The sequence below is a fragment of the Somniosus microcephalus genome, unplaced genomic scaffold (assembly GCF_052327205.1).
Source record: "Somniosus microcephalus isolate GS21.2 unplaced genomic scaffold, FLI_Smic_1.0 unresolved_chr4, whole genome shotgun sequence".
In the NCBI taxonomy this organism is placed as follows: Eukaryota; Metazoa; Chordata; class Chondrichthyes; order Squaliformes; family Somniosidae; genus Somniosus; species Somniosus microcephalus.
Genome location: NW_028225182.1, coordinates 50908126 through 50920462, shown reverse-complemented (window position 1 = coordinate 50920462; position 12337 = coordinate 50908126). Strand labels below are relative to the sequence as shown.

The 12337-nt window shown below is 53.8% G+C and overlaps 1 protein-coding gene across 2 annotated transcripts in view; it reads right to left on the bottom strand.

The window, feature by feature from the left end:
• The window catches only part of LOC147091079 (beta-1,3-galactosyltransferase 5-like), a 40957-nt gene extending 29003 nt beyond the window's left edge, over nt 1-11954 (bottom strand). Inside the window, exon 1 of one of the 2 annotated variants that reach the window (XM_085977538.1) lies at nt 11853-11954. The gene's annotated coding sequence lies outside the window, so the exon portion shown is untranslated. Of the gene's footprint in view, nt 1-11633; nt 11819-11852 lie in introns of those variants that run through there. The other variant, XM_085977537.1, reaches the window with a different exon arrangement.
• Nucleotides 11955-12337: the final 383 nt, after the last annotated feature.

Sequence of the window (12337 nt, the reverse complement as noted above, 5' to 3'; positions counted from 1 at the left end):
GAGGGTCAGTAACTAGGGACACAGACTGAGGGTCACTAACAATGGGGCACAGAGTGAGGTTCAGTAGCTAGGGCCACAGACTGTGGGTCAGTAACAAGGGGCACAGACCGAGGGTCAGTAACAAGGGGCACAGACGGAAGGTCAGTAACAGGGGCCACAGACAGAGGGTCAGTAACACGAGGCACAGACTCAGGATCAGCAACAAGTGGCACAGACTGAGGTTCAGTTACAGGGGGCACAGACTGAGGGTCAGTAGCTAGGGGCACAGACTGTGGGTCAGTAACTAGGGGCACAGACTATGGGTCAGTAACAAGGGGCACAGACTGAGGGTCAGTAACAACGTACACAGACCGATTGTCAGTAACAATGGGCACAGACTGAGGGTCAGTAACAAGGGGCACAGACTGAGTGTCAGTAACGGGGCACAGACTGAGGGTCAGTAACAAGGGGCACAGACTAAGGATCAGTAACAGGAGTACAGACTGTGGGTCAGTAAGAAGGGGCACAGACTGAGGGTCAGTAATAAGAGGCACAGACTGAGGGTCAGTAACAAGCTGCACAGACTGAGGGTCAGTACCAAGGTACACAGACCGATTGTTAGTAACAATGGGCACAGACTGAGGGTCAGTAAGAAGGGGCACAGACTGAGGATCAGTAACCGGGGCACAGACTGAGGGTCAGTAACAACGTACACAGACCGATTGTCAGTAACAATGGGCACAGACTGAGGGTCAGTAACAAGGGGCACAGACTGAGTGTCAGTAACGGGGCACAGACTGAGGGTCAGTAACAAGGGGCACAGACTGAGGATCAGTAACGGGGCACAGACTGTGGGTTAGTAACAATGGGCACAGGCAGAGGGTCAGTAACTAGGGACACAGATTGAGGGTCAGTATCAATGGGGCACAGACTGAGGGTCAGTAACAATGGGGCACAGACTGAGGGTCAGTAACAGGGGGCACAGACTGAGGGTCAGTTACAAGGGACACAGACTGATGGTCAGTAACTGGGGACACAGACTGAGGGTCAGTAACAATGGGGCACAGACTGAGGGCCAGTAACAAGGGGCACAGACTAAGGATCAGTAACAGGAGTACAGACTGTGGGTCAGTAAGAAGGGGCACAGACTGAGGGTCAGTAACAAGCTGCACAGACTGAGGGTCAGTACCAAGGTACACATACCGATTGTTAGTAACAATGGGCACAGACTGAGGGTCAGTAAGAAGGGGCACAGACTGAGGATCAGTAACAGGGGCACAGACTGAGGGTCAGTAACAAGGGACACAGACTGAGGGTCGGTAAAAAGGGACACAGACTGATTGTCAGTAACAAGCGGCACAGACTGAGGGTCAGTAACAAGAGGCACAGACTGAGGGTCAGTAAAAAGAGGCACAGACTGAGGGTCAGTAACTAGGGACACAGACTGAGGGTCAGTAACAATGGGGCACAGAGTGAGGGTCATGATACGCTTATCAATTACTCCATAAAAGGCGATGAATTAGGAAAGTAATGAAAAGGTTTTTATTAACTAAAGAACAGAGCATGCCTCTCGTGGCCAACTGGTTCCAAGAAGGAAGTGGGCTGCCGAAACACCCACCTTTATACCTGGTCATGTGGGCGGAGCCAGCTGAGGCATGCATTGGTACACAGCGCCAACCAGAGGTAACATTATGCAATAACGATAACAGTAGGATACAATAACAGTGGTTTACCACATTCACCCCTTGTTTAAAATTTAGTCCGGCGGGGTGAAGTGTACTACAAGTTCGTGTAGGTAAGTCTATCTGGAGGCCTTGTATGACGTCCTGATCGTCGTGGTGGCGGCGGCGGTGGTGCAGTATCCAACGTTGAATCTGGTGTCTGGGTGGTCAACGAAGGGTCCTGGGGCTCCGGCATGCCGTCTACATGGGTTGGGTTGGGAGAAGTGGTGGGGGATAACGGTGGTAATTCAGGGGCACCCGAGGGTGCGAGGTCTCGTATGGAGTCCGTGTCCTCCCGCCCGTCTGGGTATGCCACGTAGGCATACTGGGGGTTGGCGTGTAGGAGGTTCACCCTCTCGACCAGGGGGTCCGTTTTATGGGTCCTCACGTGCCTCCGCAGTAGGACGGGCCCAGGAGAAGTCAGCCATGTCGGTAGCGAGGTTCCCGATGTGGACTTCCTGGGGAAAACGAACATTTGCTCATGAGGGGTGGCATTAGTGGCAGTACAAAGCAGTGACCGGATGGAGTGGAGCGCCGCAGGGAGGACCTCCTGCCAGCGAGAGGTCGGAAGACCCTTAGATTTTAAGGCTAAGAGGACGGCCTTCCAAACCGTCGCATTCTCTCTTTCCACCTGGCCGTTCCCCCGGTGGTCCTGCTCGTAGCAATACCTCTCGCGAGCAGGTACTGACGAAGTTCGTCGCTCATGAAAGATGAGCCCCTGTCGCTATGTATATAGCTAGGGAACCCGAACAGGGCGAAGAGGTCATTCAGACATTTGATGACCGTGGTACTGGTCATGTCTGGGCAAGGGATGGCAAACGGGAAACGGGAGTACTCATCAATTATGTTGAGGGAGTACACGTTGCGGTCAGAGGAGGGGAGGGGCCCTTTAAAATCGACGCTCAGGCGCTCGAAGGGGCGAGTGGCCTTGATCAGGCTTGCTCTGTCTGGCCTATAAAAATGCGGTTTGCACTCGGCACAGATTTGGCAGTTCCTGGTCATGGTCCTGACCTCCTCGATGGAGTAGGGCAGGTTACGTGATTTGATGAAATGGAAGAACCTGGTGACCCCCGGGTGGCAGAGGTCATTGTGGAGGGACTGCAGTCTATTAACCTGCGCGTTGGCGCATGTACCACGTGATAGGGCATCTGGGGGCTCATTGAGTTTCCCGGGCCGGTACAAGATATCGTAATTGTAGGTGGAGAGTTCAATTCTCCATCTCAAGATCTTGTCGTTCTTGATTTTGCCCCTCTGCTTATTATTGAACGTAAAAGCAACTGAACGCTGGTCAGTGAGAAGGGTAAACCGTTTTCCGGCCAGGTAATGCCTCCAGTGACGCACCGCTTCCACAATAGCCTGGGCCTCCTTTTCGACAGAGGAGTGTCGAATCTCGGGGCCCTGGAGGGTCCTTGAGAAAAAGGCCACGGGTCTCCCCGCCTGGTTAAGGGTCGCAGCTAGGGCGAAGTCGGATGCATCGCTCTCCACTTGGAAGGGGATGGACTCATCCACTGCGTGCATTGTGGCCTTCGCAATATCGCTCTTGATAAGAGTGAAGGCTGCACACGCCTCTGGTGTCAGGGAGAAGGAGGTGGATTTGATGAGGGGTCTGGCTTTGTCCGCATAGTGGGGCACCCACTGAGCATAGTAAGAGAAAAACCCCAGGCATCTCTTCAGTGCTTTTTGGCAGTGGGGGAGGGGGAGCTCCATAAGGGGGCGCATTCTGTCGGGGTCGGGCCCGATGACTCCGTTCTCCACTACGCAGCCGAGAATGGCAAGGCGTTTGGTGCGAAACATACATTTCTCCTTATTGTACGTTAGGTTCAGCCGCTGGGCCGTACGGAGGAATTTTTCTAGATTAACGTCATGGTCCATCTGGTCGTGGCCGCAGATGGTGACGTTATCCAGGTAGGGAAAGGTGGCCTGCAGCGCGTTCTGGTCAACCATCCGGTCCATCTCCCTTTGGAAGACCGAAACCCGTTGGTGACGCCGAAGGGAACCCTAAGGAAGTGGTAGAGGCGGCCGTTCGCCTCGAAGGCAGTATACTGGCGATCCTCATGGCGGATGGGGAGTTGGTGGTATGCTGACTTAAGGTCAATGGTGGAGAATACTCTGTATTGCGCAATCTGATTGACCATATCAGATATGCGAGGAAGTGGGTATGCGTCCAGCTGAGTGTACCGGTTTATGGTTTGGCTGTAGTCAATGACCAGGCGGCGTTTATCGGTGGTTTTAACGACTACAACCTGGGCTCGCCAGGGGCTGGTGCTCCCTTCGATAATGCCCTCCTTCAGGAGCCGCTCCACCTCAGAGCTAATAAAAGCTCTGTCCCCGGCGCTGTACCGCCTGCTCTTGGTAGCGATGGGTTTACAGTCGCGGGTGAGGTTAGCGAACAAGGGGTGGGGGGGACTTTGAGTGTGGAAAGGCTGCAAGTGGTGTGCGGCGGGCGATTTAAAAGGTGTTGGTTGCAGACTGTGAGTGGGGGGAGGGGTCCACCGTGTGCTAATGTGACACTTTTAAGGTGGCACTGAAAATCCAACCCTAGCAGCACGACAGCGCAAAGACGGGGCAGGACAAGAAGTTTAAAATTTTTATATTCTGTGCCCCTAACCGAAAGGGTCACCACACAGTAGCCGCCGACATCCATTGAATGGGACTTAGACGCCATAGAAATCCGATGGCGCGTTGGCAGGACCGTGAGGGAGTGGCTACGTACCGTGTCGGGGTGAATAAAACTCTCTGTGCTCCCGCTGTCAAATAGGCAAGTGGTGGCGCGGCCGTTTACCGTGATGTCCATCATGGACCTGGACAGATGATGAGGCAGGGCTTGATCCAGCGTAACGGAGGCCAGTGTATGGCTTAGTGAGTCGATATGGTCGTCCGACGAGACGGTGGTCGAGTCCGGAGACAAGATGGCGGTTGAGTGCGGCGGACAAAATGGCGGCGGCCATGATTCAGGTCCCCACGCGGCCGGAGGTGCACAAAATGGCGGATAAGATGGCTGCCCCCACGGTTTGCACGCGGCGCTGCTGGCGTTCGCGGGTTTCCCCCTGCAGGCATTGGCGTAATGGCCTTTCTTCCCGCAGCCCGAGCAGGTAGCGGTCTTAGCCGGGCAGCGCGCTCTAGGGTGTTTTAACTGGCCACAGAAATAGCATTTTTGGGCCTGGTTACGGGGCATCGCTGCAGTTGGTACCGGGGGCGGCGGTCCCGGTTGATTTCGGGACATCGCTGCAGCAGTTGGTACCGGGGGCGGCGGTCCCATGTCCCAAGGTCGCGATGGCCATGGCGCGGCGCCGTTACGTGAGTATGCTTCGAGGTTTCGGTGGGCCGCATCTAACGAGAGCGCAAGGGCTACGGCCGTCTTCAGGTCGAGCTCCTTGCTTTCGAGCAGTCTCTGCCGGGAGTAGTCGGACTGGCGGCCCCTAACGAAGGCATCACAGGTAAGTCCCTCCGCGTGCCCCGCAGCCGTTACCTCCTTACAGTCGCAGTCCCTGCAGAGTGTCTGTAACGCCCGTAAAAATGCCTCTACCGATTCCCCCGGTTGCTGCCTGCGGGATCCCAAGAGGTGTCTGGCGTAAATCGTGTTCACTGGGCACGTGTATTGCCCTTTTAGTAGTTCGAGGGCCGCCGTGTACGTAGTAGCGTCCCGGATGAGTGTATATACTTGAGGGCTCACCTGGGCGGTCAAAACTTTTAGTTTGTTCTCCTCCGATGTCACGGCGGAGGCTTCTAGGAAGGATGCAAAGCAGCTCAGCCAGTGTTCGAAATTGGTCGATGAACCCGCTGCTTGAGGGTCGAGGTCCAGGCATGCTGGTCTGAGGGCTCGCAGCAACGCCTGCTGTTGTTGCTGTTCAGGTGTCGACATTTTACTTTTAGTTAATAAAATTGATACGCTTATCAATTACTCCATAAAAGGCGATGAATTAGGAAAGTAATGAAAAGGTTTTTATTAACTAAAGAACAGAGCATGCCTCTCGTGGCCAACTGGTTCCAAGAAGGAAGTGGGTTGCCAAAACACCCACCTTTATACCTGGTCATGTGGGCGGAGCCAACTGAGGCATGCATTGGTACACAGCGCCAACCAGAGGTAACATTATGCAATAACGATAACAGTAGGATACAATAACAGTGGTTTACCACAGGTCAGTAACAAGGGGCACAGACTGAGGTTCAGTAGCTAGGGGCACAGACTGTGGGTCAGTAACAAGGGGCACAGACCGAGGGTCAGTAACAAGGGGCACAGACCGATTATCAGTAACAATGGGCACAGACTGAGGGTCAGTAACAAGGGGCACAGACTGAGGATCAGTAACAGGGGCACAGACTGTGTGTCAGTAACAAGGGAAGCAGAATGAGGGTCAGTAACAAGTGGCACAGACTGAGTGTCAGTAACAGGGAGCACAGAATGAGGTGCAGTAACAATGGGCACACACTGAGGGTCAGTAGCAAGGGGCACAGACTGAGGGTCAGTAATGGGGGTACAGACTGAGGGTCAGTAACAAGGGTCACAGACTGAGGGTCAGTAAGAAGGGGCACAGATTGAGGGCCAGTAACAAAGGGCACAGCCTGAGGGTCAGTAACTAGGGACACAGACTGAGCGTCAGTAACAAGAGGCACAGACTTAGGATCAGTAACAAGAGGCACAGACTGAGGGTCAGTAACAAGGGGCACAGACTGAGGGTCAGTAACAAGGGGTAAAGACTGAGGGTCAGTAACAAGGGGCACAGACCGAGGGTCAGTAACAAGGGGCACAAACTGAGGGTCAGTAACAAGAGGCACAGACTGAAGGTCAGTAACAGTGGGTACAGACTGAGGGTCAGTAACAAGGGGCACAGACTGAGGGTCAGTAACAAGGGGCACAGACTGAGGATCAGTAACGGGGGTACAGACTGTGGGTCAGTAACAAGGGACACAGACTGAGGGTCAGTAACAAGGGGCACAGACTGAGGGTCAGTAACAATGGGGCAGAAACTGAGGGCCGGTAACAAGGGGCACAGCCTGAGGGTCGGTAACGGGGCACAGACTGAGGGTCAGTAACTCGGGACACAGACTGAGGGTCAGTAACAATGGGGCAGAAACTGAGGGCCGGTAACAAGGGGCACAGCCTGAGGGTCGGTAACGGGGCACAGACTGAGGGTCAGTAACTCGGGACACAGACTGAGGGTCAGTAACAATGGGGCACAGACTGAGGGCCAGTAACAAGGGGCACAGACTGAGGGCCAGTAACAAGGGGCACAGCCTGAGGGTCAGTAACAGGGGGCACAGACCGAGGGTCAGTAACTAGGGACACAGACTGAGGGTCAGTAACAATGGGGCACAGATTGAGGGCCAGTAACAAGAGGCACAGACTTAGGATCAGTAACAAGAGGCACAGACTGAGGGTCAGTAACAAGGGGCACAGACTGAGGGTCAGTAACAAGGGGCACAGACTGAGGGTCAGTAACAAGGGGTACAGACTGAGGTTCAGTAACAAGGGACACAGACTGAGGGTCAGTAACAAGGGGCACAGACTGAGGGTCAGTAACAAGGGGCACAGACTGAGGATCAGTAACGGGGGTACAGACTGTGGGTCAGTAACAAGGGGCACAGACTGAGGTTCAGGTACAGGGCGGCAGACTGAGGGTCAATAACAAGGTACACAGACCGATTGTCAGTAACAATGGGCACAGACTGAGGGTCAGTAAGAAGGGGCACAGATTGAGGATCAGTAACGGGCACAGACTGAGGGTCAGTAAAAAGGGACACAGACTGATTGTCAGTAACAAGGGGCACAGAATGAGGGTCAGTAACAAGAGGCACAGACTGAGGGTCAGTAACAAGAGGCACAGACTGAGGGTCAGTAACAAGAGGCACAGACTGAGGGTCAGTAACTAGGGACACAGACTGAGGGTCAGTAACAAGGGGTACAGACTGAGGGTCGGTAGCTAGGGGCACAGACTGTGTGTCAGTAACAAGGGAAACAGACCGAGGGTCAATAACAAGGGGCACAGACTGAGGGTCAGTAACAAGTGGCATAGACTCTGAGGTTCAGTAACAAGGGACACAGACTGAGGGTCAGTAACAAGGGGCACAGACTGAGGGTCAGTAACAAGGGGCACAGACTGAGGATCAGTAACGGGGGTACAGACTGTGGGTCAGTAACAAGGGGCACAGACTGAGGGTCAGTAACAAGGGGCACAGACTGAGGGTCAGTAACAAGGGGCACAGACTGAGGGTCAGTAGCTAGGGGCACAGACTGTGGGTCAGTAACAAGCGGCACAGACTGAGGATCAGTAACAAGCTGCACAGACTGAGGTTCAGGTACAGGGCGGCAGACTGAGGGTCAATAACAAGGTACACAGACCGACTGTCAGTAACAATGGGCACAGACTGAGGGTCAGTAAGAAGGGGCACAGATTGAGGATCAGTAACGGGCACAGACTGAGGGTCAGTAAAAAGGGACACAGACTGATTGTCAGTAACAAGGGGCACAGAATGAGGGTCAGTAACAAGAGGCACAGACTGAGGGTCAGTAACAAGAGGCACAGACTGAGGGTCAGTAACAAGAGGCACAGACTGAGGGTCAGTAACTAGGGACACAGACTGAGGGTCAGTAACAGGGGCACAGACTGAGGGTCAGTAACAAGGGGCACAGACTGAGGGTCAGTAACAAGGGCTACAGACTGAGGGTCAGTAGCTAGGGGCACAGACTGTGGGTCAGTAGCTAGGGGCACAGAGTGAGGGTCAGTAACAGGGGGCACAGACTGAGGGTCAGTAACAAGGGGCACAGACCAATGGTCAGCAACAATGGGCACAGACTGAGGGTCAGTAACAGGGGGCACAGACTGAGGGTCAGTTACAAGGGGCACAGACTGTGGGTCAGTAACGGGGGTACAGACTGAGGGTCAGTAACAAGGGGCACAGACTGAGGGTCAGTAATAAGGGGTACAGACTGAGGGTCAGTAAGAAGTGGCACAGACTGAAGGTCAGTAACAGGGGGCACAGAATGAGGGTCAGTAACAAGAGGCACAGACTGAGGGTCAGTAACAAGAGGCACAGACTGAGGGTCAGTAACAAGAGGCACAGACTGAGGGTCAGTAACTAGGGACACAGACTGAGGGTCAGTAATGGGCACAAACTGAGGGTCAGTAACAGGGGGCACAGACTGAGGGCCAGTAACAAGGGGCACAGACCGATTGTCAGTAACAATGGGCGCACACTGAGGGTCAGTAACAAGGGGCACAGACTGAGGGTCAGTAACGGGGGCACAGACTGAGGGTCAGTAGCTAGGGGCACAGATTGTGGGTCAGTAGCTAGGGGCACAGACTGTGTGTCAGTAACAAGGGGCACAGACTGAGTGTCAGTAACGGGGCACAGACTGTGGGTCAGTAACGGGGGTACAGACTGAGGGTCAGTAACAGGGGGCACAGACTGTGGGTCAGTAACGGGGGTACAGACTGAGGGTCAGTAACAGGGGGCACAGACTGAGGGTCAGTAATAAGGGGCACAGACTGAGGGTCAGTAATAAGGGGCACAGACTGAGGGTCAGTAACAAGGGGCACAGACTGAGGGTCAGTAACAGCGGGCACAGACTGAGGGTCAATAACAAGGGGCACAGACTGAGGGTGAGTAACAAGGGGCACAGACTGATGGTCAGTAACAGGAGGCACAGACTGAGGGTCAGTAACAAGGGGCACAGACCGAGGGTCAGTAAGAGGTGGCACAGACTGAAGGTCAGTAACAGGGGGCACAGACTGAGGGTCAGTAACAGCGGGCACAGACTGAGGGTCAATAACAAGGGGCACAGACTGAGGGTGAGTAACAAGGGGCACAGACTGATGGTCAGTAACAGGAGGCACAGACTGAGGGTCAGTAACAAGGGGCACAGACCGAGGGTCAGTAACAAGGGGCACAGACTGAGGGTGAGTAACAAGTGGCACAGACTGAGGGGCAGTAACAAGGGGCACAGACTGAGGGTCAGTAACAGGGGGCACAGACTGAGGGTCAGTAACAGGGGGCACAGACTGAGGGTCAGTAACAGGGGGCACAGACTGAGGGTCAGTAACAGGGGGCACAGACTGAGGGTCAGTAACAAGGGGCACAGACTGAGGGTCAGTAACAAGAGGCACAGACTGATGGTCAGTAACAGGAGGCACAGACTGAGGGTCAGTAACAAGGGGCACAGACTGAGGGTCAGTAACAAGGGGCACAGACTGAGGGTTGGTAACAAGGGGCACGGACTGAGGGTCAGTAACGGGCGTACAGACTGTGGGTCAGTAACAAGGGGCACAGACTGAGGGTCAGTAACAGGGGGCACAGACTGAGGGTCAGTAACAAGTGGCACAGACTGAGGGTCAGTAACAAGGGGCACAGACTGAGGGTCAGTAGCTAGGGGCACAGACTGTGGGTCAGTAACCATGGGCACAGACTGAGGGTCAGTAACAAGGGGCACAGACTGAGGGTCAGCAAAAAGAGGCACAGACTGATGGTCAGTAACAGGGGGCACAGACTGAGGGTCAGTGACAAGGTACACAGACCGATTGTCAGTAACAAGGGGCACAGACTGAGGGTTAGTAACAAGGTACACAGACCGATTGTGAGTAAAAATGGGCACAGACTGAGGGTCAGTAACAAGGGGCACAGACTGAGGATCAGTAACAGGGACACAGACTGAGTGTCAGTAACAAGGGACACAGACTGTGGGTCAGTAACAAGGGTCACAGACTGAATGTCAGTAACAAGGGGCACAGACTGATGGTCAGTAACTAGGGACACAGACTGAGGGTCAGTAACAATGGGGCACAGACTGAGGGTCAGTAACAAGGGGCACCAACTGAGGGTCAGTAACAAGGGTCACAGACTGAGGGTCAGTCAGAAGGGGCACAGACTGAGGGTCAGTAACAATGGGGCACAAACTGAGGGCCAGTAACAAGGGGCACAGACTGAGGGTCAGTAACAAGAGGCACAGATTGAGGATCAGTAACAAGAGGCACAGACAGAGGGTCAGTAACAAGGGCACAGACTGATGGTCAGTAACTAGGGACACAGACTGATGGTCAGTAACAATGGAGCACAGACTGAGGGCCAGTAACAAGGGGCACAGACCGAGGGTCAGTAACAAGAGGCACAGGCTTAGGATCAGTAACAAGAGGCACAAACTGAGGGTCTGTAACAAGGGGCACAGACTGAGGGTCAGTAACCAGGGGTACAGACTGAGGGTCAGTAGCTAGGGGCACAGACTGTGTGTCAGTAACAAGGGGCACAGACCGATGGTCAGTAACAAGGGCCACAGACTGAGGGTCAGTAACAAGTGGCACAGACTGAGGTTCAGTAACAAGGGACACAGACTGAGGGTCAGTAACAAGTGGCACAGACTGAGGGTCAGTAACTAGGGACACAGACTGAGGGTCAGTAACAAGGGGCACAGACTGAGGGTGAGTAACAGGGGGCACAGACTGAGGGTCAGTAACAAGGGGCACAGACTGTGGATCAGTAACGGGGGTACAGACTGAGGGTCAGTAACAGGGGGCACAGACTGAGGGTCAGTAACAAGAGGCACAGACTGAGGGTCAGTAACAAGGGGCACAGACTTGGCAGGATATCACATTTGATTTCCATTTAAGGCAATTCCAAGCCATTCACAGAACAGCCAGTACGTCGATCCCTAAGCTGACATGAGCTGAAAAGAGAGTTGGACGAGCTTCTAGCCTGATGTCTAAATCTCAGTGATGGACTCCACATCCGGCAGCCTGCTGCTGCTCCTATCTCTGAACACAGCTCGATCCCAATGGCGTTGCTTTAGTGGGAGTTGTGTACAAGTTGCATAAACACAGCAGTGAGTTGACCCTGTGAGTCACACCGAGACCCAGACTCCCCATCACCCGATTCCAGACAACACTACCCGCGGTCTCTGGAGCTGAGGTCAGGCAGCGGCGCACACTGCGTCGGGAAACTTACATTTCTGATCACCCGGGCCGCTGGTTGTAACACCCGGGGGGGTGGAAGCCCCAAATTCCGGCAAACTCACGGTCATTCCGCCAGGTTTGGAAGCCCTATGTACATCTCTTACCACCATTGGCAGCCGTGCCTTCAGCTGCCCGGGCCCCAACTCTGGAATTCCCCTCCCTAAACCTCTTCGCCTCTCTCTCCTCCCTGAAGACGCTCCTTATAACCTACCTCTTTGACCAAGCTGTTGGCCATCTGCCCGAATGTCTCCTGACGTGGCTCAGTGTCAGTTTTTGTGATTACGCTCCTGTGCAACACCTTTATTGTGAACCTGTGATTTGAGAACTGAGTGTGTTACAGCACTGTAATAGGATGATATGAAGGTGGCAGGACAAGTTGATAAACTGTTAAAAAAGCATATGGGTTACTTAGCTTTAAAGAGTACAACGGCGAGGACGTTCTGCTAAACTGTCGCGAATCACTGGTTAGGCCCCAGCTGGAGTATTGTGTCCAATTCTGGGCGCCGCACTTTAGGAAAGATGCTAAGGCCTTAGAGAGGGTGCAGAGGAGATTTACCAGAATGGTAGCAGGGATGACGGACTTCAATGATGTGGAGAGACTGGAGAAGCTGGGCTTGTTTAAGGGAAGATTTAACATAGGTGTTCAAAATCATGTGGGGGTTTTAGAGTAAATAAGGAGAAACTGTTTCCAGTAGC